Below are 27,486 nucleotides of genomic sequence, written 5' to 3'. Positions count from 1 at the left end.
AAGGGAGAGATGGGAGGAATTCTAGAAACTCCTGACTCTCAAGGAATTTTCAGACTTACAGGGTAACTATTAGACAAATACATAAAAATATCCCCTCCTAAAATATACCCAGATAGATGCTGTAGATAGTCATCCCTGCAGAAACTCTGGGGAAAATGACATCAGAGGTCACAAATGGCTCCCCAAAGGAAAGGAAGAAAACAGTACAGCACAGCAGTAAAAAGTGCAGACTCTGAGGCCAGTCACTTGTCTTGAATTCCAGCTCCCACCACTGTCTGACGTGGGCAAACTTTAACTTTCCCCATCTGTAAAATGAGGGTAATGAAAGTAATGATCTCCCAACATTGTTGTGAGGATGAAGTAAGCCAATACATGTGAAAAGCTTATTACAGCGCCTGGCACATCATAAATGTGACGTGTGAGCTATTAGCTTTATTCTTACTCTACCCTGAAGAGGTGAGCTGGTTAGATGATATGGGGGACCCTCAGAGAGGGGACCATGGGGAGAGTCAGGTAGCACAGAGAGCTGGGAAGTTACGTTAACCTGGTTCAAAGCCTGGTTCTGCCATTTTATACCTGGGTGACCTTGACTTAAACTCTCTAAAGCTCAGATTCCTCACTTAGAAAACGGTAATGACAACACCACTTTCATTGAAAACATATGTTAACCATGCCATGATAAATGGTGGTTATTACTAATGAGAAGCACAGTAAAGAAGATCCCAGAGGGAGGTGAATAAATTAAGCCTGATGACATGCCTTGCTTCTTCCTCGTCTTTCCCTTCTTCCCCCAGATCTGTTTGAGGCCTCATCATTACCGGTTTGCATTTCTATTTTAATCATGTTATAGGTTTACAGTATTTTCCCCCCTGCATCTTTATATGCTATAATTTGGGTACTATTTTTACCCAACGAGGCCATTTTTAACCAAGAACAGATTCAATTGTCTTTCAGCATATATCATTGTTTATCTTAATTAATGCTAAAATATTCTTAGGGGGAAAAACACATCCCACAGAGTATTATGCAAGGAAACTTAGCATTCATTTTCGCCTCCCTCTTGTCTGGCATATCAATTTATAAAGGTTTTAGCATCCTGTGATTTCAATGACAGTAAGGCATGCTCTTAAATGCAGACATCCATCTGTGGGAATTAAGTCACAAGGTGTCAACAGCAGGTTGGAAGATTAGCACCAGCAAGATGTGTGTTGGGAGGTGGAAGCTTGACAGCTGGAAAAAGAAGGGGACTGTGCTGGTGAGGAGAATAATGCCAAGTGAAGACTGAAGTCAGGCTTCATCTCTGATTGATCCACGGGACCATTCCTTGAGTAGAGCTGAGCCAATCCTGACTCTGGGCTTGGAGTGTCCTATGAGGTTGTTATAACTCCCAACCGGTTTGGGCATCTTTGTTTTTGCTCAGCACCCTCAGCATTCAATCTTCTTCCTTCTAATTGGATGCCCCACTTGACCCTCGGGGAATCACCCTTTCCACACTCAGCCCAGGTGTTTTGAGGGAAGCTGACTCTCGCTGAGCTCCAGGGCTGGACATGCAATGAAGATCTGATCAATCAGTACATACTATCTCCCTGGCCACAGTGATTGGCTAAGGGATGACCATGTTGTAAATGAGCAGGACCCTATGGGGCCTTCCCGGGACAGACACCACCCCCCAACCCCCGTCCTCTGCCTGCCTCTTATTTGTAGAAGAACTTCAGCCTCCTAGGTCTTCCTCAAATGGCACATTTAATCAGAGAAGTGAGAAAATGCAGCAACAAAGGAAAACAGTCAAGCAAGACAAAGTAATAAGTGTTTAGCTATTAAACAAAGTCAAGGACTTTTAGTTCCTCCTCGAGGGCTATAGATAATATTCTGAGCCATACCCTTGAGCTGTTTTGCAGATACTGAAATCCCCATCAGGTAGAAGAAGTTAACTGAATGCTGCCCACAAGCCTGTAGACCCCAGCCCGGTTGGAACAAGAAGGTTGATGGTATTGACTCTCGATTACCTAACCACCAACCAATCAGAAGAATGTCTATGAGCTGATCATGCACCCTGTCTTTAAAAATCTTTCCCTGAAATCTATTGGGGAGTTTGGGTCTTTTGAGCATTAGCTGCTGGTACTCCTTGCTTGGCCTTGTAATAAATGCTACACTTTCCTTCACCATAACCCAGTGTCAGTAGATTGGCTTTACTGCATGTAGGCAAGTGGACCCAAGTTTGGTTGGGTAAAAATACGACCAAATCAGAGCCAAAGAGACTCCATTTGGGGACTTGAGTTGGAGCCATTGGGCAAAGGGGTTCTCTTTCCACTGGGATATTAAGCTGGTAGGAGTGTTACCTGGAGCTGCCATCTTTACTATGAAAAGGGAAGGGCTTGTCTGAGAATGAAGCCAACAAGAAAGAAAGAGTAGAGAGATGGAGGTAGATTCTTGATGCCATCTCCTGGACTCTGGATCAAGTCTTGCTCAAAGCCAAACTACCCTCTGGACCTTTAATGAAAGCCTTTTTGCTTAAGCTAAATTGAGTTGGGTTTCTGTCACTTGCAACCCAAAAAGTTCTGAGGAGTACGGAGTCTCACCAGAGAACTGTGAGAAGCCAGGATACTCTGCTAATGAGAGGGGAATGATGTGCTGTTGACTCGGTCTGAGGGTGTCTCTTGCCCCAGACCTGCTTGTCTTCCTAATAATATTGGACAATCGTTCGGTATCTGGAAAGTTCTAAGCAGTCTTTAAATTGCACAGTCTAGGGGAACCCCCAAGAGGCTGGGTGACAGTGAGATGTAAAATGTGGAAGCTTTGCTAGGTTATGCAAGAACCTCTGAGGGGAGTTGAAAGAAAGGGAGTATGTGTCGGGAGTATAAAGGACTCAAGCTGGGGAACTAACCTGGCATGAAAGGGATGTGGTGAACTTGAGCTGTATCTGCTGCAGATGATGATCTGAGTGGGGATGTGAGGGTTGAGTTATGAGAAGTGTCCACAGGAAGTGACTAACTTTTATTGACAATTTACCATGAACCAGATACTGTCCTAAATGCTTTACATACAGTATTGTGTTTAATCCTCTCAACAGCCCCATAAGTTATAGGGCTTATTATTTCCATTTCACAAGTAAGGAAACTGAGGCTTAGAGAGGTGAAATGACTTGATCGGCCATAGTCAGGATTTAAACTCATGTCTGTTTGACTCAAAAGCATCTGGTGGGTGGTGACTTTGGGTTCTGGACTTCATATAGGACTTTAGCTAACAGCTCGGGGACATGGAAGAGGGGCCATGGTCAGAGGGCTGCTAAGACCAAGCTCTTGGTCATAGACTGAACAATACAGGGAGACCCTCATCCTCCTGCGGGAATGGAGTGACAGGAAAACAGGCATGGGTTTGTTGGAAGGACTGCCCTGGGGGTCAACAGGCATCCTGGGCCTTGTGGCAAAGGACAGACACAGGACTCCAAGTTGAATTTCAGGCCCCCTACCAGAGCTTGTTCAGGGTCAGCTCAGGGCTGGGAGAGGCCGAGGGATGACGGAGACTGACAGAGAAAGGGAAGGAGAGTCTTGCAGAGTCTTGAGATTAAAAAGAAAGATGTTGTGATAAACTATATGAAAAAGAATATATATATAAAACTGAGTCACTTTGCTGTATACCAGAAACTGACACAACATTGTAAATTAACTATACTTCAATTAAAAAATAAAGATGCCTGTTATTCATTATAAACAAAGAGTACACATTACCTAACACATGGCCACCACTGGACTAGACTCTTCCTCACACACCTGAGGTTCAGGGAGGTCAACTGAGTTGCCCTGGGTCACACAGGAGATGAGCAGGCATTAGAAGTTAGATATGCTTAAATGTAAAGATCTTTCCATTGAGCCAGACTGAGTCTACATCTCCTTGAGAATTAAAATAATGAACTAACCATCAGTTCTGAAATATGAATCATAAAGACAGCTCCTATGTACTGACAGGTACTCTTTGAGAGGCAGGATGCTAAGTACTTTACTTGGATTATCTCATTTCATCCTTAAAACAATCCCATGACAATTAGATAGGTATCATCATCACTATCTTTATTTTACTGATGAGGAAACTGAGACTCAGGAAGGTAACCTGACCTCTGTTTGGTCAAGATCACAAAGCTAGTGAATGCAGAATCAGAATCTAAACTGAGGCAGCCTACACTTGTAGACAGACCCCAGCTTTTAATCATGACACCTCTACCTACAACTGAGCCTCAATTTCTCCATCTGTAAAATGAAGATAGTGGTAATACCCACTTTCTGAGGCTATTAGAATGAACTAATACATACAAAGAGCTTGGAAGAGTATCTGGCACAGACAGCTCAATCAATATTGGCTTTCACTACGGTTATTTTCATTTTTGCATCACCATCTTTAAAAGGGCACTTCTCCCTTTCCCAAGGCTAACCTGCAGTGTTCAAGTATGCTAGGGGAAAGGCGAGGTATCATTCACGTGCACGGGCCTCTTAGGGTAATCCTGAGGCAAGAGATAAAAGAAGCTCTCTTGACATAACTTCATAAACACATTTTAATCCAAACATTGATTTTCCTTTGGAATAATCCCCATCCAGTTCACATGTGTAGTCTCTCTGCACCTCTAATACAGACGAGGGTATCGATAACATTATTGAGATAAAACAGTCACCTCTTTCTTCTTCCCTTTATTCATCAGCCACCCCGGGCCTTTCTCTTTTTTCATCCTCTGCTACCCGGCATCATTAACGGGAGTGCCTTCCTATCCCCCACCAGCTGTAACTCAAGGTGAAGATTTCAAATAATGACAAGGAGTAAAATATGACAGATTTAAGCAAATTCAACTGGAAATAATGTGAAAAAATATTATTTGCTCTGGACTCGTGCCTCTCTTTTGATCTTTCTTGTCCAGAATACATTTTTAAAAAATGCTCCTTTGATAGCAAAAAGCAAGCAGATGCAAAAAGGAAATCTTATGTCTTTGTTGGGAAATAATTAGTCTGATCCAGTTGCTTGCTTTCTAATGGACAAAAGAGTTTTTAAAGAAAATCATTTGTGTTTTCTGAGCCCCTTTTGGCAGTACAGCTTTCTTAGATTTGGGCTTTTTGATGAGAGCTGGGGAATGGAAAATTTCCCTGAATAAGAAATCAGAAAGTTTGACCTACACAGTTATATTTCTTTTAACATGACAACAATTGGCAATTACTTTTTGATCTGAAGCGTGAGGGTGAATACGGAGAGTTAGAGCAAATCATTCTCCTTCTTCTAAAACTCCTTCTTTCTTTAGCTCAGCACCTGAAGCTGATTTTCCCTTTTTTCAGTTCCAAAGAGTCAATATAATCTATAGCTGGAAATACCTATATTAGCTGCAGCTGGGGGGAAAAACAGTTGGCAAATTCATGAATCAGAGTTTCTTTTGTGAAGGGTATCTGTTCTGAGAGCTCAAGGATGCTTTGGAATCAAGTGTGAGCTGGTTCCTAGTGTTAGCACACTGCAGAGTTGTTTCAAGCAGCCCATCTGTAACAAAGTGTGGCGTCCGCCCATGGTCCCAGAGTCTCAGAGACACCAATGGCTCTAATGAAGACAGAACATTATGTCTGATGCGTAAGCGTGATTGTTTATAGGTCTGTGGTGGAGAGAGAGGCTCTGCAATCCATCAGACTTGGGTTCAGACCCTGCCTCCTCTGTGATTCGGAGCTGATTGCTTCATTCCTCTGACAGCCTTGCCTGTAAAGCAGAGATACTAAGAGTATCTTACAGAGCAGACTTCTCAACCTTGGCGCTATTGACACTTTGGGTCAGACATTTGGGCCGTCCTGTGCATTGCAGGATGTTGAGCGGCATCCCTGGCCTCCAGCCACTAGATGCCAGTGTGCAATCTCCCCACACCCAACCCCAGTTCTGACAACCAAAAATGACTCCAGACATTGCCAAAAGTCTCCTGGGAGGCACAGTCCCTCTTCTCTGCCCCCACTGAGATTCACTGCCATGGAACTATTAAGAAGGTTGAATGAAGTGACCCATGTAAAGCTCTCAGACACTGCTTAGCAGATACTACATAGTAGGTACTCCACAAATATTAGTTGTTACTGTACTAGTAAAACTGTAAAGCAGAACTCTAACACAATATTTTTGTTTTCTCTTGAGGATTCTTATGGAATTCGTGGATCTCTGGGGTCCCCAAATTCCCTGGTATTAGACTGGAATCCCCAGTTGCCCCACCCGCTGCTGGTAAAATATTTTGCTTCCTAGCAAAGCCACCAGCTGCTAGGGGCAGAGAAATCGATTTTCAGGTAGTTCTGTGAATGACAGATGTTATCTCACATTGGTGCAAGGGAAGTAGGAAAGAAGGTTAGGAAAGAGTCAAGAAAGGATAAAACAGATTCCACATCAGTAGTGACAGTAACACTGAAGGTCTGAGTTATTAGAAGCATCCATGCCTGGGGGAGGACATGGCATGTCCAGAAGGGGTGACCACGGCTGTTCCTCAGCAGCTGGAGGGGAAATGCAGAGGGCAGGAGAAACATATAATCAGCTTTCTACTTTTATATTTTAGTTCCAGTTATGGAACTAAAATATGGACTGCTCAGTTTATGGACTGCTCAAAATGGTTAATGTTGTTTGAACACAGTTATGGGCTGAATTGTGTCCCAGTAAAATTCATATGTGGAAGCTCTAGCTCCCATGTGACTGTACTTGGAGAGAAGATCTTCAGGGAGGTAAATCTTCATAAGGATGAGGCCCTAATCCACTAGGGCTTGTGCCCTATAAGAAGAGGAAGAGGCACCTGCTCTCTCTCTCTCTCTCTCTCTCTCTCTCTCTCTCTCTCCCTTCCAAGTGCACAGAGGAAAGGCCATGTAAGCACGAGGAGAGAAGGCGGCCGTCTACAAGCCAGGAAGAGAGGTCTCACCAGGAACTGAACTCTCCAGCAACTTGATCATGGGCTTCTAGCCTCCAGAACTCTGAGAAAAGAGTCTGCTGTTTAAGCTGCCTGTGGTATTTTGTTATGGCTGCCCTAGGGGACTAATGCACACACTTACCACATGCCTGGCATAGTCACTCACTTCATCCTCACAACAACCCTTTGATATAGGTACTGTCGTCTCCCCTTCCCCCAGGCCTCCCACATTTTACAGAAGAGGAAACAACGTCAGAGAGGTTACCAACTTGCCCAGTGTCACGCAACTAGGAAATGGACCACTGGGATTTGAACCCAGGCCCGTCTACCCCCAGAGCCAGGACCTTAACCTCTAAGCCATCTGAATGCGGGTCGTGCCAACCCCTCACTGCCACTTATAGAATGTTTACATCATGCCAGCCTCTTGTAAAGGTTTTAAAATGAGTCAGCTCTTTGAATCCCCATCACAATCTCAGGAGGAGGCCACCATTATTGTTCCCATTTTACAGATGAGGAAACTGAGGGAGGCTTACATCAGTTAACTTGAAGGGCCACAGTTTAACTCTCTGGCTCCCGAGCCTGGTTTGTAGCTGTTGAGGGAATGCTAACCAGCCCATTCTCTTGCTTTGGAGTCTCTGGGCAGGATACTGCTGCTGGGAAAAAAGAGCTGATATTTGGTCTTTAGATGTCACAGAAACAGTTATTGAATTTTACCATCTCTACAATTTTAATCCTACCAAGGATTCTGGGAGTGAGTGAAGGATGCAGGAAGACTTGAGTGGCGGTGAGTGGTGGTGAGCTCACTTCAGGGCAAGAGGCAGCAAATGCTATTAGTGGCTGCATGTTTGCTTCTTAGGAATCTGCATTTATGCAAATTAAAGCAAGAGGTCTCAGCCTGAGGAAGGAGAGTGAACACCCCCTCCCCAACCAATTTCATTCTAAGTTATGTCTTTCTCCAGCTGGGGATTTAGCAACAAATTGCTTCTCCCTCCTTCATTTCTCTCCAAGGACAATGAATAATAATAATTCAAAGCAGAGCAAAAGAGCCTACATTTATATGATGCAAACCTCCACTGTGTTTTGACATTGCCTGATTTTAATCTTCAAATCCCCATGGGAGGCAGGTGCTTTCTGACAGATGAAGTCAAGACACGGAAATCAGGACCCTGGACCTCAAAGCACTATATTTTCCCCAGGTGCTACCACTGGGTTGGTGGTCGTGCTGTGGCAACTTGGCATCCCATCATGGTGAAGGGCAGATCTAAGCTTGAATCCTACCCCTAGCCACTACTCTGGCTTTGTTCACATTACCTGACCTCTTTCAAGGTGCTTTAGATAAAATAAAAAAATGGAGATAATAATGATCTCCCAGGGTCAGCCTCATACAAGTTGAGGTTATCTATGGAAAGCACAGTGCTTGGCACATAGTAGATGCTTAGCAGTTGTTTTCATTGTTCTCAATGGATGAGAACTTTCTAGAATGTGTAAAGTGAGTACTTTTTCCAGTTCTCATGACCCTTAGGCATTTCCAAGTTGTGGGCTTCTCTGAGGGATCTTGGAAGCCATTCTTATTTTTTCTGGGGCTCCCCTGGGGTAGGGAAGATGACACAGTGCTAAACAAGGCAGTATTTGATCAGTGGTCATCCAGCCACCCTTCGCCAATAACTCTGATGTCTGAGAGTCAACATAGCACATTGCTTGTGAATCCCAGGCTTGCCATCAGACTCCAGTCCCAACTCAGTACCTACTAGTTGTACAACTATGGGCATATGTCCTATTGGGTTGTTAGAATTTAAGGGGACAAGGCTTGTAATGTGCTTAGCATGCCTGGCACACAGCTGACAGACGGGCTGACTCAGTCTGCCCACATACCCCTACCCCCATTTCCTCCCAGTGGAGGTGGACATAAGTAGCCCCACCAGTAGGTCAGGTTTCCTTTCTGTTTCTCCTTCTCTTCCCTGCTGGGGGATGACTAAGATAAAAGTCACTTGGTTTTCCTGAAATGACACACAATGGTTCCTGTGCTAACCCCAGTGGTGTCAATATTCACCTTTCCTTCTTCGAAAGGGATTTTCCATCAAGAAGTAAAGACCGCTCCTCCACAGTCACAGATCTGATGCACAGGAGCAAAGTTGGGATTTTCTGGATTTTGACCCCTTCCTGATGACTAAGCACTTAGACCTCCCCCAGTTTTGGTTATGCTCATGATATAAGCATGGCATCTGGTGTCAAGAAACCTGGAGTTCCAGGCCAAAACTTGCCTCTTACTATGCATAAGTTGGAGTAGGGCATCCTCCCCACCCTGGACCTCAATTCTTATAGGCCTAAAAGACAAGGTAATATCTCAGATCCATCCTCATTTGGATATTCCATGTTTCTGCCATTCCCTTGATAACCAGGGAGAAACTTGATCATTCCCAAGACCTAAGATGATGAAACACTCACACCATATCTTGTGTGTCATCCGCTTCCCTGTCTCCTTAGCTTAAGTCTCTGCTTTTGATCAGGAAGATTTATGATAATGATGGTATGTTCTGACCACGTCCCTCATGGTGGGTTACAGTGGTTAAGAGCGGGGGTTTGGAGTTCAAATCCCATTCCTGCCACTTACTGGCTATGAAACTGAGACCTGGCACTTCTTTAACATTCATTCATTCATTAATTCCACAAACAAATATTGAGGGATGCTTTGGTTTGTGGATTCAGTGATGAGCAGGGCAGACGCTATCCCTGTCTTCAAAGGTACAATCTAGTGACAAAGATCGTAAAGTGTGACCCGTGCTAGGATGTGGGAAGACCAGTGCTATGAGATCACATAGCAGAAGCCCCAGTGTAGTCTGGGCAGGGTAGAAGGTCAGGGAAAGCATCGGTGGAAGCAATGTCTAGTCTGAAATTGAAGAATGAGTGGGACATAGAGTAGGGGAACCATATGCCAGGCAAAGAAAGCCCAATGTGTAGAAGCTAGGGGAATCTAGACTCTGAAATAAACTCAAAAAAGTTCATATGAAGGAAAGTAGAATACGGAGTGTGTGGTGTGACTCTCCGGAGAGATGGCGAGGGCCAGGTCATGAAAGGGATTTGTAAATCACATTAAGGAGGATAGACCTTAATCCTCAAAATAATTGGAACGCTTCAGACAATTGTAAGAGGGAATGACCTGATCACAGTTTTATTTTGGGAAAGTGAGCTGCACTGTGGGTAATGGTTTGTGTGGGAGGAGAGACAAGGGAGAACAGGTTGGAGGCTCTGGCAGTGATCTAGGCAAGGGAACATGAGAAGGAAGGCTCCTCGAAGTTCAGGATCTTTGTCCACTTTTGTTTTCTCATGTATCCCCAGTGCTTGGAACAGGGCTGGGTGTCCACCAGCCAACAAATAATTGCTTGTTGAGTGATAATGGCCGAGACCAGGGCAAGGGCAGTGGGGATGGAGAGAAGCTTGTGGATTTGACACCGAATTTGTAGACCAAAGGAGAAGAGTAATTGATGATTTGGGAATTAAGAATGATGCCCAGGGCTTCCCTGGTGGCGCAGTGGTTGAGAATCTGCCTGCCAATGCAGGGGACACGGGTTCGAGCCCTGGTCTGGGAAGATCCCACATGCCGCGGAGCAACTGGGCCCGTGAGCCACAACTACTGAGCCTGCGCGTCTGGAGCTTGTGCTCCGCAACAAAAGAGGCCGCGACAGTGAGAGGCCCGCGCACCGCGATGAAGAGTGGCCCCCGCTTGCCGCGACTAGAGAAAGCCCTCGCACAGAAACGAAGACCCAACACAGCCAAAAATAAATATAAATAAATAAAAATTTAAAAAAAGAATGATGCCCAGGCTTGGGCAACTGGAGGGAAAAGGGTAACATCCTCTGGGACAGAAAATCCTTAACCCCTTCGAGCCTCAGTTTCCTCATCTGTTAAATGGGACCAATGGCCCACATGTGACAGATATGTAAAGGGGGTGGTCTGGTGCCTGGTGCACACACAAGAGGGAATCAACGTGTCAACCACACGTCCTCAATGTTCAGACCTCACCTCCCAGAATGCAAGTCCCCTCCATAGGTTAAGAACAAAGACCCACACATTTCCCCAGGGCCTCCAAGTCTGAAGTCTCCACAGAGATGCTGGCGGTGGCATCAACAGCAGCAGCACAAGTGAAAAATGAGCAGCCAGGAAGTGAAACAAGCAACTGAGATTGTTAATTGGAGTTTATTTTCTATCAATGAACTGTGATTCTCAGTACAGCTCAGTCACCTGCAAACCTTGTCCTTGATGAGCTATTCTGCTCTGTGACAATGTGAAGAATTTTATTGGACAGAGGAGTGGGTTGGTGGTGAGGCTTTCTGTAGCTAAGAGGTCTCTGGGGCGGGTGGGGGGAGAGGGGAAGTAGCTGAAAAGAAGTGTGTTTGTTTTTCAAACTCAATCCTCGCTGGGATGCTATTACTTAGGGTCACTCCTCCGGTTCATTTTCTGCAAAGGAGGAATCCCACCTGGTCGTGGGCAGGAGTGGTGCTATTGAGCTGGTTTCCCAGGGAGAAGATGCAAACACTGCCACTAGAGAGGCTGAGGGGGTCCCTCGGAGCCACCACCAGCCCGTGCCTTCTGTCCACTCAGGGAGTGGAGACCAAGCAACAGCTCTGCCGGGCACCACACTGTCTCTGTCCTGGGGCTGCTGAGATGCACGAGTCATGGCTCTACATTCTGCAGGGAAGATAGACCAGCAAACGGGCAATTATGATCCCATATGATGGGTGTATGTATCAGCTTCCTGGGGCTGCTGTAACACATGATCACAAACTTGGGTGCCTTAAAACAACAGAAATTTATTCTTGCACAGTTCTGGAAGCGAGAAGCCCAAAACCAAGGTGTCAGCCTTCGTGCTCTCTTTGAGGCTCTAGAGGGTCCTTCCTGGCCTATTCCTAGCTTCTGGTGTTGCTGGCAAGCCCTGGCGTTGCTTGGTTTGTAGATGCATCACTCCAGTCTCTGCCTCTGTCACCACATGGCCTCTCCCTGAGTGTGTCTGTGTCTCTTCTCTTCTTCTCGGCACACCAGTCATACAGGATTTAGAGTACAACCTACTGCAGGATAACCTCATATTTACTTGCAAAGACCCTATTTCCCAATAAGGTCATATTCACAGGTACCAGGGTTTAGGGCTTGAGCATGTCTTTCGCAGGGCTTTCTTCCCCTTCAGTGGCTCAGTCAGCACTTCCCTGTGACGTACCTTCTGTGCAGTATGGGAAGCATGGAGGATGGGGTGGGGAGCCAGAACAGACCAGTTCCCACCCTCTGAAGCCTGCTGTGCCATGGCGGAAAGAGACACTAACCAACCAGCCACACAAATACATGTAAGATGACAATGGAGATGATTGGAATGGGAATTCAGCCCTACTGAATACTCAAGCTAACATCTTGAACTGAATTCCTAGGGTCATAGGACTTCTAAGGTCATAAAGACCAATCTCTAGCTGTGGACTGCCCATGTATTTCTGCCCCATAAGCTTCAACATCTCCTTATTGATAAGGTATAGGACAAGAGGAAATAGAAGGTCATTTACTTAGGAGCGACCATCTGCATGGAACCTTCTGGCTGGAAAATGGGCATGAGAAAGGGGCCCTCCATTTAGCAGACTAAACAGGGACTTAGAACGTAGCAACCACAAGAGTCCCTCTGCAATTAGCCACTAGGACATAATGATAAACTAACCATCAGATTAAAATCAGGGGCCAGGACATTAGAAATAATGCAGCGACATCCTGAGTAGTGGGAATACCCACAAACTTGGGGCTTCCTAGGGGGACCCTTGGGAAGCCTTTGGGAAGACCATTGTTAGTGGCGAGGGCTACAGTGGTGGGGTACATGGTGTGTGGGAGCAAATCATAGGCTTGGCTGGGTCAGGGGAGGTACTTCCTAGGAAGTGATGTTTGCCCTCTATCAGAACCATGACAACAAAGCAAGGCCTTACCCATGCATGACACAACATGGATGGATCTCCAGGTTTTACACACAAAGGAGTTCATGTTGGATGATTCCAGTACTTGAAATTCTAGAAAAGACCAAAGTAACCTATAGTGATAGAAAACACTGAGGAGGGACTGTCGGGTAAGGAGCACAGGGGACTTTTTGGAGAGACAGAAATACTCCATATTTTGATTATTGTGGTGAGGACAGAGGTTGTGTTTGTTAAAACTCACCAAAATGTACACTTAAAATGGGGGGCATTTGATCCTATGTAAATTAGACCTCATTAAAATGGATCTCGAAAAATGCTGGTAATATCCTTTCTTGTTTTAATTCTGGGTCAGAATCATGGTAGAGGCCTTCCTAATCTTCCCCTAAAGTCCTCTGATCTTGTTATGACATAACGTCAGAGCCAGGAGAGAACCTCTAGATGGTTAGGATCAAAGCCATCATTTCACATATGAAGAGATTGCATCTTAGGGAGGAGAAGTGATGAGGCCAAGTCATGGAGGTCAGAAGGATACACTGCAGACTGGAGAAATCCAGATGGTGGGAAAAGGGCAGGCTGGCATGTTCTTGGGTGATGCAGCCCACCACTGAGATTACAGGAGTTAAATTTGAGGTCATCCAGCTAATCAGATTTGGGACTGGAATCCTAAATCTGGCCAGTCCCAAATCTGAAATCCTACATTTCCTGGCCATGCATGTCTTCCTGTCCTGAGCATGTTCTGTGAAGCCTTCCACTGGCCCATTCAGACTCAGTCACCCTCTCACACCTCATCTGTTACAGTCATGCACACAGTTTACATGTCTTTTCATATCTCTTTGCAAAGATTCTTCCACACCAAGTATGTCTTGATGTGGTTCCATGGCCTCAGTGGTCTGGGTAACTATTTAGAATCAGCTCAGGCACAGAAAACAGTTGGGGGCCACCATGATGCAATGGAGGAATCATAGTCTAGAGCAGAGGTCTTCAAATTTTGGTGCGTATCCGAATTAAAGTCCGAATTCCTGGGATTCTTGTCCCAAGATTTTGACTCACCGGGCCATTCCAGGTCGTGCCAGGAATCTGCACTTGTAACTCAGACTCCAGGGGATTCTGATGGAGGTGGTTTGAGGGCCAGGCTTTGAGACTCACTGTTCTCTAGGTAACCTCTAAACAAGGGAGACAAAAAATTAGACCTGGGTTGTTGACTGACCGGTCGGCTCTCAGGGTAACCCAGTTCAAAAGTAGATTTTCCCTTTGTCCCAAGTGAGATCATGGGAAAACAACAATGACAACAAAAGCTGGTCCTGAACACATACTTATTTCTGGAAGTTTCCCAGAAGTCTATTATTTTCTAATGATGGAGTTATTTGTTTTTCTTCCTTGCTGTTAGGCACTTTTTTTTCAAAAAGAGTTTTATTGAGCCATAATTCACATACCATACAGTTCATCCACTTAAAGTGTACAATTCAGTGTTTTTTAGTATTTTCACAGAGTTGTGCAACCATTACCACAATCAGTTTTGAAACATTTTCTTCACCTCCGCACCCAAAAGCCCATGCCCATTCGTAGTCACTCCCCATTTCCTTCCAATACCCTACTACCCACAGGCAACCACTGATCTACTTTCTGTCTCTATAGATTTTTCCTATTCTGGGCATTTCGTATAAACGCAATCAAACACTATATGGTCTTTTCTGACTGGCTGCGTTCACCTGGCATCATGTTTTCAAGGTTCATCCATGTCGGAGCCTGTATCAGTAGTTTATTTCCCTTTATTTCCAAGTTATATTCTTAATGATGAATTTTAAAATGTTGGCGTCTCTCTTTTTCGTTAACATTTCTACAAATTGAACAATATTATTTAAGGCCCAGGTGACTTTTCCATCCCTTTCCTTGATGTTCTAACCACACACAAAAGTCCTCCAGGTTCCCTCCTATTGGCTTCTGCTTGGGATGACTTGGCCCGGGTCTCTGTAGTCAGTGCATCATCTAATCCTGAATGCAAGCATCTCTTACCATGGGCCTTCTCCTCATTTTTGACCTTCATCTTGGTATACATTATACCTCTTTCCATTTCATGTTATAATGGGTGATGGGTATTCTCTCTGCACTGGTGACACTTCCAAGACAGAGCCTGAGTCTTATTTATTTTTGTATTCTAAGTATCAGACTAGTTCTTGGCAAGTATGAGGTGCTTGGTTCATATTTACTGGATGAATGAATGAATGAACAAATGAACCAAAGAAAGATACCTGCAGATGCCGGCGTATACAGCGGGGAAGCCATTTCTCCCAGCAGGTTTTAGTACAGCAGTTTTAGCTTCTTCTGTTTGAAATGATTTGTTTGAAAGAGAGTGAGAATGACAATTTATAGAATATTAAACTGCATGAGCATGAAGTGGTTATTTCTGGGGGAGGGATGGCTTTTACTTATTCTTCCATTACAGACTTCAAAAGAAGAAAGTGGTGTGATAATGGGTGATTTTTACTCTTATGGTTTTGAGGAGATTTTTCACATAAAGAAATATAAAAGGAGCAAATGAATAAATAAAAAGTACTGTTTTAAAATTGGATCTGAATACTAGGCTGGCTCTGGGTGACTTGGGGCAAATCACTTTTCCCCTCCGAACACAGACTCCTGGCCTGTGAAAGAAGAATGAGAAAACTTGCCGTGTGGGAATATTGTGAGGATTGAAAAGCATGGTGCCTGGCACAGAGGAGGCATCAGACAAATGACATCTATTGCTATTGTGATTAGCAATAGTGATAACAGTAACAAATAGGAAAATGATAAACCAGGGTGTACAGAGGTCTGTTCCATCTGGGACAGTCCTTGAATCCTATTTTATTTATAGCCTGTCTCCTTATACTGGGTGGCTTAACATATTGATTCTCTGAAAACCCTGTGACTTAGCCCTGGAATGGAGGCTCTTTTAATAAACTCCACTTATTGGGTGATTATGCAGAAGGCAGCTGCAATGACCTCGGTGACCAAAAGAAGCATTGTGATGACAGTCGCTGCCATTTACTGAGCCCTTACTGGAGCTGCTTACTCCTTAATGCAATCCCATGAGGTCTTATAATCCCCATTTTACAGATGAGAAAATGAGGCACAGATGAGTTAAATGCTTTAAGGCCATACAGCTGATAAGGGGCTTATACAAGATTCAAACCCAGGTCTTCTGGACCAGAGTTAGTGATCTCTTCATTAGACCTGATGCCTCTCAATTTGCAAATAATGTGGTACAAGAAAATGGAGGGGGAGATGATGCAAAGGGGCACTGGGGCTTTGAAGAAAGGTTTACAGTTTCCCAATTTCCCATCTGATGGCTCATGTCATGCCCCAGTGGGTCCTAGAAGTCTTAGGATGAAGCGTGGTTACTTCTTTCTGCTGTCACTCATGCCAGGGGATTCTGTGAACTCTGACAAAGAATGCAGGCTGTGTAGGTAGGAGGGGTTGCTATGGATACCTGAGGATGCTGAGCAAAGGCCTACCAGTTGTCCCTCTTTATCCAATCTCCCTTTCTTCCAGAGTAAAATGATTTTTCATGGAGCACATGGTCGCCTAGAATAAAGACTACATTTCCCACTCTTCCTTGAAGCAATATGTGGCCACGTGTCTGAGTTTTGGACAAGGGGATATGAGCGGCAACACTCAGTTTTTACTTTTGAGCAGAGCATTACAGTTTGCAAAAACAATTTCCTAGAAGGGACTCAGTTAAACTTGAGCTTTTTTTTCTTTTTTTCACCCAAACAACTGTCCTTTGCTAAATTTCACTGATAGATTACGAAAACTCTAAGCAGAAAGGGATGATATCAGGAAGTCGTATCTCCTATCTAGTGGCCAGGGAGGGGTGATAATTACTCCATTGGAGTCAGGGTTCTAGTTCCTCTGTCTGATGGTTGATTTAAGGTCAACGTCTACTTGACTTAAAGTCAAGGTGTATTTTTTTAAACATTTCTCTTCCGGGTCCTACCCATGGAAATGTCCGAACGTGAGAGAAGGATGGTACCTTGCTCTCCTGCCCCCATGTCCATATATCTGACTTCTATTCAAAATTCATTTAAACTAATATTCAGTGGGCATCTACTATGTGCCATGCGCTGTACTCAGCCTGCGGGAAGAAGGAAGAACACGACACAGACGTTATTCTCACCAAGCTAACACTCTAGTGGGGAGACTGACAAGCCAATGATATAATACAGGGTGAGAAGCAGGGAAGCAGAAGTTGCAGGGGATCCACAGAGGGACACTGAAGCCAGCTGTGGGATTGTGGAGGGCTTCATGGAAGAAGTTTTGCCTAGGCTGAGTCTGACATATGGGAAGGAGCTGGCCAGGTGATGTGGAGAAAGAAGAATGTTTCCAGAGGAAAGGTGAGGAGAGAGGGCAGCTCAGCACTGCTGGAGGGGGAGTGGGGTGGTGAGTGGAGGGAGATGAGACCAGAGGGCTGGGATGGGGTCAAGTATTTCAGTGTCTTCTCAGTCATTTTGGGCATTTCAGACTTACCCTAAGAGCAATCGGGGGTCATAGAAGGTTTTAATATGGGGTGATAAGATCAGACATAAAGTGTAGAACCTCCTCTGAATACAGCTCAGATGAGAGATTGAAGGGACGAAGGCTGCAAACGAGACACTGATTAGGTAGCTATTTTAGCATATGAACACGCATACACATACACACACCTTTACTTGCAAGCGCCAGAGAATGCCCACCATCAAGGGCTGGAAAAGAGTGTCTTAAGCTATTCCACTGTTCACTGCCTTAGTTTTCTCGTCTGTAGAATGGGAACCACTGCAGCTGTCTCTCAATGTCTCCCAGGATTTCTGAGAGAATGTAAATGTCACGTGGTCAAAGCCTTTCCAGCTCAGCGTGGATCAGCACAAAGGGCTGCTTCTGCCCCATCCCTTTTCATTTCTTCCAGACCTTCAATCCCCAGCACGTGAGGCATCCCTGAGGGTTGCATATGGACAAGGCATTCAGGAAGGGCCTGCAGATGTCAAGAAAGACAAGCATTATTTAGATTCCATTTGGTTTCAAAGTTGAAACTAGGGTGGAGAATTGGGGCTTTACCCCCAATACTAAAATTTAGAAATTACAAAATTGGCTGGAGACTCCCAGGTAAGAGTAGGCATCCATCTTGCCTGGGATACCTTTGAATGGGCAGTTGCACTGATTGGACGACGTGTTCGTGCTTTTTGTCATGGGGAGCCTGTGACTTTTCTAAGACTTCCATAACAAGGTAGCACAGACTGAGTGGCTTAAACAATGGAAATATATTATTTTACATTCTGGAGGATGGAAGTCCAAAATCAAGGTGTCAGCAGGGTTGGTTTCTCCTGAGACCTCTGTCCTTGGCTTGTAGATGGTGCCTTCTCCCTGTGTCCTCACGTGGTGTTCCCTCTGTATCCTTATCTCCTCTTCTTATGAGGATACCAGTCATATTGGATTAGGGCTCACCCTAATGATTTCATTTCACCTTAATCACCTGTTCAAAGACCCTGTTTCCAAAGACATTCTGATGTTCTGGGGATTAGAACTTCAACATAAGAACTAGGGTGGGGATGCAATTCAGGCCATAGCAGTGCCCAAATGGCTTATTTATATAGTGAGTATAAACAAACTGCCAGGAAACCCAAAGGCTGTGAAAATTCCCACTGAAGTTTTTCACCAGACTAAGAGTCCCTGACTGACATAGATTTGCTGCTGCCTTGGTTGTGGCACCATCCACATTTTGCTGTTCTTGATCTCGGCTGCGATGCACTGCTATAGAAAAGAGCCGATCTATACCCGTGTCTCTCTCTCTTTATCACTTTACCAAACAAGTTTTGCTATGGCAACTGCTAGCTGGGAGGAGATAACCCAGGGATGGCCAGTCAGCCCGTGCTCTTCTACCCTTCTCAATCTTGGATGGCGGACAGTCCCTGCTGTACTCTAGCTGCTGCATAAATCTCCGGAGTGGAGTTTATTGCTAATAGTGTTGAGTGTGTGTGTGTGTGTGTGTGTGTGTGTGTGTGTGAAAAGTGAGACCTTCAAGGAAGCAGTCTCACAGACAGTAGGGTCCCCCCAGAAAGGGAAGCCACTCATTCATTGACTGATGAGCACATTGGGTTTTCTGCCTCATGCCGACCTGCCCTCTGGTTATCTTGCAGCCGTTGCTTTGGTGATACTTCCTGGGAGATTTCAACAGGGCTCCTCCTGCCTCCTGCAGCTGGAAATGATGATCTTCAGACTTCAAATTCTCCTTACTCTCCTCTAGTCCTTTGAAGGTGGGTTTCATCCGTGGCGCCCCTTGGGGTTTAGAATCCAGGTCATTCACAGCAACCCCTCTGATATGTCAGGAGCAGCGCTTAAGCTGTGGGTGGATGAGGCCGTAATTCAAAAGGATTTGACATTCAAAGAGGCATGTGACTCAATAACTCATCTGCCTGAGAACCATCCTCAGTGTCCCCAGGCCCCCTGGAGACTTTGTGAGGCAGGCCTGTGTGTGTGTGCTAGGGGGGCATGCAGAGCCGGGGGAGTTTGTTCAAGCCTCCCGGCATAACCCACATCCCTGTCGTGTGATCCCAGGAGTCCTGAAGCCTCTGGAATCTGCCCTGAGTGCCAGGATCTCCTTTGAGGGTCTTCTGTTTGCCCGGTGATGTCGGCTGTCAGCCTTGTGCAAAGTTTGCCTGCCCAGCTCAGCTCTTCTGCCACAGTTTAGGAAACCTGTTAGTTGACAGACATAGCCTTAAGCAGTCCCTGCGGCTTCCTGGGCATCTGTCAAAAGCAAACTGTGTGCATAGAAGCCAACAGAGGTCCCGCGCCTTCTCCCTCTAGTGCTCGGGAAACCAGACGTGGCACCCATGATGGGCACTTTAGATCCCCGGGCTGTTTCTCCCCCTCCCTCCTGGCCCCATTTGGATGTTTCTAGCATTTATTTTTCAGTCATTCATTCCACAAATATTTATTGAGCACCAATGGTGTGCTAAGTACAGTTTAGACTTACTGTAGTTCATTTTATGTGTCAACTTGACTGGGTCACCAGCTGCCCAGACACTTGGCCAGACATTATTCTGGGGTGTCTGTGAGGGTGTTTCCAGATGAGACTAACATTTTTTTTGTTGAAGTATAGTTGATTTATAATGTGTTAATTTCTGCTGTACAGCAAAGTGATTCAGTTATACCTATATATATATATATATATATATATAGGTATATATATAAACCATATTCTTTTCAATTATGGTTTATCTCAAGATATTGAATATAGTTCCCTGTGCTATACAGTAGCACCTTGTCGTTTATCCTTTCTATATGTAATAGTTTGCATGAGATTAACATGTGAATCCATAAACTGAGTTAAGCAGATTGCCCTCCCCGAAGAGGGTGGACCTCATCTAATCACTTGAAGCCCTGATAGTACAAGAGGACTGACCTTCCTGTGAGTAAGAGGGGACTCCTCCTGACTGCCTTCAAGCTGGGACGTTAGTCTTCTCCTGCCTTTGGCCTTAGACTCAGACTGGAACTTACTCCACAGACTCTTCTGGGTGTCTAGCTTGCCAACTGCAGATCTTGGGACTTCTTAGTGTTCATAACCTTATGGGCCAATTCCTTATAATAAATCAGTCTCTCTCCTTCACACACACACACACACACAGTGTCTCTCTGTCTCTCTCTCTCTCTCTCTATATATATATATTTAAACCCTATTGGTTCTGTTTTTCTGGAGAATCCAGACTAATACATCTGAGACCACAGAATTGAAATAAACAAAGCTTCTGCCTTTGGGTGCTTACATTGTGTTTTGTGGGAGTGGGGTGGGGGGAGGCCTTACACTTTGTTTGTCATGTATTATGACAAATTTGTACATAATACATTCTAACCAGAAAAGCAATTCCCTGAACACACACCTCCCTACCCACCCCTCACCCCAATCCCAGAACTCTGTCCTTGATGGGGAAGGGGTTATGAGGTGTGGGGATATATCTTTATACCATTTCTCTTTTGCTTAAAGCAGGGTTCTTAACCTGTTTTGTGCTAGGAACCCCTTTGGCAATTCTATGAACCCCTTCTTAGAATAATGTTTTAAGATATGTAACATAACATAGAGTTATGAAGAAATCCAATTATTTTGAAATGCAGTTCTCAAAGTATTTAAAAAATTGTGATGTAGTAGCAAATGTGCTCCTTTATTCACATGTTAAATAACATGATTTAGCAGTGGGTTTAATAACAATTGTGTTTCAAAATACTGATGAGCATAAATGTTATTTTGGAATATCTGTATTACCTGGACCATAATATGAAGAGATCGTGATTCCCATTGGTGACAAAGTCCCAGATACTACAAATGTTACGGTGATTTTTTTGCCCACTGTGTTGATTTGCTAGGGCTGTTGTAATAAAGCACCACAAACTGGGTGGCTTGAACAACAGAAATTTACTATCTCTCAGTTTTGTAGGCTGGAAGCCTGAGACCAAGGTGTCAGTAGCTCCATGCTTCCATTGAAGGTGCTAGAAAGTGACCAAGATGGTACAATAATCTACACATACACTCCACATACTGGAAAGAGGGGTGGGAATTGTGTTTGTAAAAAAAAGTAAAGACAAGAAAAAACATCTTCAACTAGCCCACAGTCTGTTCCTAGGGTTGTGCTTTTTCCTTGACAGCCTATTAAGCATCTGCCTCACTCCCAGTCCTCCAAAAAGCAATAAGCAACTCAAGTGACCCAATTTTCTAGCACTGAAACCAGCATCCCCAGGAATATATGATGAAGAGGAACTACTTCTGTTTTTAATCTAAGTCAAATGTCATCATGTTACCCCCTGGCACTACCTCTTTGATGACTGTCTCTTCACTTTCAAAATGCTTAAAGTGGCAGTCAAGACCTCCCCATAAACTAATCCCTGCTTACCTCCCTAGCCTCACATCACTTCCCATTAACCCCTGTGACACTACAGCACCTACCTTTTCTTAAGTCACTGAATTCACCCATCTCCTTTCTGCATCCAGCCTTAGCTCATGCCATTTGCTCGACTGTGGCTCCAAGGATTTCTGAAGATGTTGGAGGAATGTGTCTTTCTTGCCTCTGTGAATTTGCAAGGGGAAAGATGGTGTGAAAATCCAAGAATTTGGAGACCCAAGGAAGACACTTTGTGTATGAGTGAGAATTCAGTTAAACTAAAGCATTGCATTTTTGAATGAAGCCACCAGTTTCCTTTCTTTCACCTTCAACTGGACTTAAAACTTAAGTTATGATGTGTGCATGTGTGTGTGTGTGTGTGTGTGTGTGTGTGTGTGTGTGTAGTGCATGTACTCCTTGGTAAAAATTGTTTCTAAAAGACTTGCAATCATGAACTCCCCAGATCTGCAAGCTGCTGGAATAAAAACCCACCTGTGCTATGTAAACTGGAGTCTGAAATGTTACCTGCTGAGACAAAAACATTCTGAGAGGTGGAATTTGACTCGTGCATGTGTGTGTGTGTGTGAAAGACAGACAGACAGAGAGAAACACTTTAACCTAAGGAAGTGTTTCCTGAATTTTTTTCATTTTTGTACTCTCTTTAAAATTTTTATGCAACTACCATCTGTAGTTTCCTATAGGGATTTCCTATATTTTCATAATATTTTTTTTCTTTAAATTGATCTGCTTTTTGTAAACTTAGATTCAAACTAAAATATCCAAGAATGAATATCCAAGAAGCCATACTGGGATAAAATAATTGCAAAATACATATCTGATAAAGGTCTGGTATCCAAAATATGCAAAGAAGTTTTAAAACTCAAAAATAAGAAAACAAACAACTCAGTTCAAAACTGGGCAAAAGACCTGAACAGACACCTAAGAAAAGAAGATATACAGATTAAAAATAAGCATATGAAAAGATGCTCAATGTCATCTGTCATTAGGGAAATGAAAATTAAAATAACAAGGAGACACCACTACACACGTTGCTGTAGAGTGAATGTTCATGTCCCCCCCTACTCCCCAATTCATATATTGAAATCTTAATCCCCAGCGTGATGGTATTTGGAGATGGGGACTTTGGGAGGTGATTGATTAGGTCATGAGGGCAGAACTCTCATGAATGGGATTATTGCCCTTATAAAAGAGACCCCAGAGAGCTCCCTCACCCCCTCTGCCATGTGAGAACACAGCGAGAAGATGGCCGTCTATGAATCAGGAAGTGGATCCTCACCAGACTCCAAATCTGCTGGTGCCTTGATCTTGGAGGTCCCAGTTTCCAGAACTGCAAGAAATTTCTGTTGTTTATAAACCACCTAGTCTATGGTATTCTGTTATGGCAACCTGAATGGACTAAGACCACTTATTAGAATGGCTAAAATGCAGAACACTGACAACACAACACCAAATGTTGATAGGAATGTGGAGCAACAAGAACTGTCATTCATTGTGGGTGAGAATGCAAAATGGTACAGTTCTTTGGAAGACAATTCAGCATTTTCTTACAAAACTAAACACACTCTTAACATACAATTCAGCAATCATGCTCCTTGGTATATACCCAAATGATCTGAAAAGTTATGTCCACAGAAAAACCTGCACACAACTGTTTATAGCAGCTTTATTCATAATTGCCAAAACTTGGAAGCAAGCAAGATATCCTTCAGTCCATGGTGCATCCAGACAATGGAATATTATCCAACTAAAAAAGAAATGATCTATCAAACCATGAAATGACATGGAGGAAACTTAAATGCATATGGCTAAATGAAATGAACCAATTTTAAAAAGCTATATTCTATATGATTCCAATATGTGACACTTTGGGAAAGGCAAAACTATGGAGACAGTAAAAAGATCAATGGTTGCCAGGGGGCTGGGGGGAGGGACAAATAGGTGGAGCACGAGGGATTTTTAGGGCAGTGAAAACTATTCTGTATGCTACTGTAATGGTGGATACCTGTCATTATACATTTGTCAAAACTCATAGAATGTACAACACAAAGAGTGAGCCCTAATGTAAATTATTAACTTTAGTTAATAATAATGTATCAATACTGACTCATCAGTTGTAAGATATGTTCTATATTAAAACAAAATATTGATAATAGGGGAAACAGGACTTTCAGTTTCCAGTTGGGAGTTGCCACTCTGTACTAACAATAAATAAAAAGATGAACAGACTGAAAAATCAAAAACTCTACTTGGATCTGTAAGAGAGGGGAAGACACAGGGCAAACTGCTGCCCTCAAGACTGTAGGGACAGATAGGCAAACATAGGGAGTCATGGCTTTGCTGGAGCAGAGACTCTGGAGTGAAATCACCACAGGAACCAGAGCTGAGGTAGGAAAACCAGAACTGCAATTGATGGATTACTGGAGGCTCAGTGTAGACAACTCTGAGAGTAAAAACTCTAGAAGGGCACAGTCAAGAGTGGGCCCCCCACAGTTTTGTGAGGTTTACCTCCAGTAGTTTGACCAGGTTCCTACAGTAAATATTGGGGAAAAATCCCCTGTGCTTCTAGCAGCGGGAAGGGGAAGAGGAACCATTCTGGAATATGCCAGAGTATTCTATTCTTCTTAAAAAAGCTTGCCCTTGGGAGAAACTGGTTAATCAGAGCCTAACCTTCTGAGGTTTCATCAGAGCCTAACTGACCTGGGGAAAGGAAAATACCTAACTCCAGTCAGCTCTAGCCTTTCATGTGGGAGAAGCGAAATACCAACCCCTTAGGTGGGACAGGATGTCTTGATTACTGTAGCTTTATAGTAAGTTTTGAAGTCGAATACTGCCAGTCCTCCAGCTGTGTTTTTCTCCTTCAATATTATGTTGGCTATTCTGGATCTTTTTTTCTCTCCACATAAACTTTAGAATCCGTTTGTCAATATCCACAAAATAACTTGCTCAGATTTTGATTGGGATTTCATTAAATCTATAAATCAAGTTCAGAAGAACTGACATCTTGACGATGTTGAGTCTATTTATCCAAGAACATGGAATATCTCTCCATTTATTTAGTTCATCTTTGATTTCTTTCATCAGAGTTTTGTAGTTTTCCTCATATAGATCTTGTACATATTCTGTTAGATTTATTCTTAAGTATTTCATTTTTGGGGGTGCTAATTGTAACTGATACTGTTTTTAATTTCAAATTCCATTTATTCATTGCTGATATAGGGAAGCATCTGACTTTTGTATATTAACCTTGTCTTTTTTTTTTTTTTTTTAATTTAGTGGGAGATTTTTGAATGAAATTGATATGGGCTAAAGTCTTTTTTTAAAAAAATTATTAGCACCTTTAATTATTATTTATTTATTTATTTATTTTGGCTGTGTTGGGTCTTCGTTTCTGTGCGAGGGCTTCCTTTAGTTGCGGCAAGCGGGGGCCACTCTTCATCGCGGTGCGCGGGCCTCTCACTATCGCGGCCTCTCTTGTTGCGGAGCACAGGCTCCAGACGAGCAGGCTCAGTAGTTGTGGCGCACGGGCCCAGTTGCTCCACGGCATGTGGGATCTTCCCAGACCAGGGCTCGAACCCGTGTCCCCTGCATTGGCAGGCAGATTCTCAACCACTGCGCCACCAGGGAAGCCCTTAACCTTGTCTTTTGCAACCTTGCTGTAATAACTTATTAGTTTCAAGAGGTTGTTTTTCTTGTAAATACTTTCAGATTTTCTGCATAGACAATCATGTCATCTGCAAACAAAGACAGCTTTATTTTTTGCTTCTCAATCTGTATACCTTTTATCTCCTTTTCTTGTCTTACTGCAATAGATAGGACTTCCAGTACAATGTTGAAAAGTGGGGTATGAGGGGACATCCTTGTCTTCTTCCTGATCTTAGTGGGAAAGCTTCAAGTTTCTCACCATGAAGTATGATGTTAGGTGTAGGGATTTTGTAGATATTCTTTATCAAGTTGAGGAAATTCCCCTCTATTCGTGGTTTACTGAGGGTTTTTTTAAAAATTATGAATTCATAGTGGATTTTGTCAAATTATGTTTCCTGCACCTATTGATGTGATCATGTGATTTTTCTTTTTTGACCTATTGGTGTGATACATTACATTAATTTGATTACATTACATAATTGATTTTCAAATGTTGAACCATTCTTGCATACTTGGGATAAATCCCTCCTTGGTTGTGGTGTGTAATTCTTTTCATGCATTGTTGGATTTGATTTGCTAATAAATTGTTGAGGAGTTTTGCATAAGAGATATTGGTCTATGTTCATGAGAAATATTGGTATATAGTTTTCTGATAATATCTTTGTCTGGTTTTAGTATTAGGATAGTGCTGGCCTCATAGAATGAGTTAGGATGTGTTCTCTCTGCTTCTATCTTCTGAAAGAGCTTGTATAATTGGTATAATTTCTTCCTTAAACTTTTGGTAGAATTTATCAGTGAATTCTGGGCCTGGTGCTTTCTGTTTTGGAAGGTTATTAATTATTGATTTCTTTAATAATTTCTTTAAATAGGCCTCCCCCCCTTTTTTCCATTATAGGTTATTACAAGATATTGAATATAGTTCCCTGTGTTATACAGTAGGTCCTTGTTGTTTATCTATACCAATATTTTATATATGGTAGTGTGTATATGTTAAACCCAAACTCCTAATTTATCTCTCCCCTGCCCCCTGCTATCCTCTTTGGTAACCATAAGTGAGTCTATTTCTGTTTTGTAAATAAGTTCATTTGTATCATTTTTTTTACATTCCACATATAAGTGACATCATATGGTATTTCTCTTTCTCTGTCTAACTTACTTCACTTAGTATGATAATCTCTAGGTTCATCCATATTACTGCAAAGGGCATTATTTCATTCTTTTTTATGGCTGAGTAATATTCCATTGTATATATGTACCACATCTTCTTTATCCATTCATTTGTCAGTGGACATTGAGGTTGCTTCCATGTCTTGGCTATTATAAATAGAGCTGCTATGAACATTGGGGTGCATGTATCTTTTTGAATTGGAGTTTTCTCCAGAGGCCTCCTCCTCTCTTTAAGCAGTGGACCTTTCCTCTTTTTTTCCCTCCAAATATTTCTCAGCATGATAACAGGCTAAAGCAGAACTGCTTGGGCTGAGATGAGGAGAGGAGTAAGTGGTGGCCTGGCACTGCCATTCATTCTCTCAAGTATCTGTCACATGTTATCTGAGGCTTGTAGTCTCTCAGGAGTGTCCCCTAGGTGTGCCCTTCTCACACTGCCTATCTACCTGTCTTTCTCTACTTTGCTTTAAGCTGCTTAGGAGCTGGGTTCTCATCTCCCTCATTGTTCCACCCCAGCCCCTGGCCCATCATAAATAAACAACAAATGTTGTTGAATAAATGGATGGATGAACTAAGGTTTCTGGAAGCCACTCTTTGCAAATGTTTTGCTCAGGGTCCTTGCCTTTGAGTCCTCCACTGTATTTGATGTCATCCAGGGTGCTGGCACTGGGTATATGGGAAATCAGCCCAGTTAGTAGAAAAGTTGAAAAAAAAATTCAGTAAATGTGGGATGTTTCTTTCCTAAGGGTTACCTTACTCCCTCTGCACGTGGATGGGTTATTCAGCAAAAGTTGTAATGTTTCAGATAAACATCTGGCCCTTCTCACAAATCCATTTCTTTTGCCAACTGATTCCCACTCCACTTCTGGGTTCAATTTAAATGTCACTTCTGAGAAGCCTTCTCTGGCCACCCCACCCCCTCCCTGCTGCTATTCTGCCTCATTATCACTAT

The 27,486-nt window shown here is 43.4% G+C and overlaps 1 long non-coding RNA gene across 2 annotated transcripts in view; it reads left to right on the top strand.

Moving 5' to 3' along the window:
* LOC133103073 (uncharacterized) overlaps positions 1-27,486 on the top strand; it is a 155,454-nt gene that overhangs the window by 75,261 nt on the left and 52,707 nt on the right. For both annotated transcript variants that reach the window (XR_009703177.1, XR_009703178.1), the window contains exon 4: positions 18,975-19,091. This is a non-coding gene — a long non-coding RNA (uncharacterized LOC133103073). The remainder of the gene's footprint in view (positions 1-18,974; positions 19,092-27,486) is intronic.

The sequence above is a fragment of the Eubalaena glacialis genome, chromosome 13, assembly GCF_028564815.1.
Source record: "Eubalaena glacialis isolate mEubGla1 chromosome 13, mEubGla1.1.hap2.+ XY, whole genome shotgun sequence".
In the NCBI taxonomy this organism is placed as follows: domain Eukaryota; kingdom Metazoa; phylum Chordata; class Mammalia; order Artiodactyla; family Balaenidae; genus Eubalaena; species Eubalaena glacialis.
This window is presented reverse-complemented; position numbering and strand designations above follow the sequence as displayed.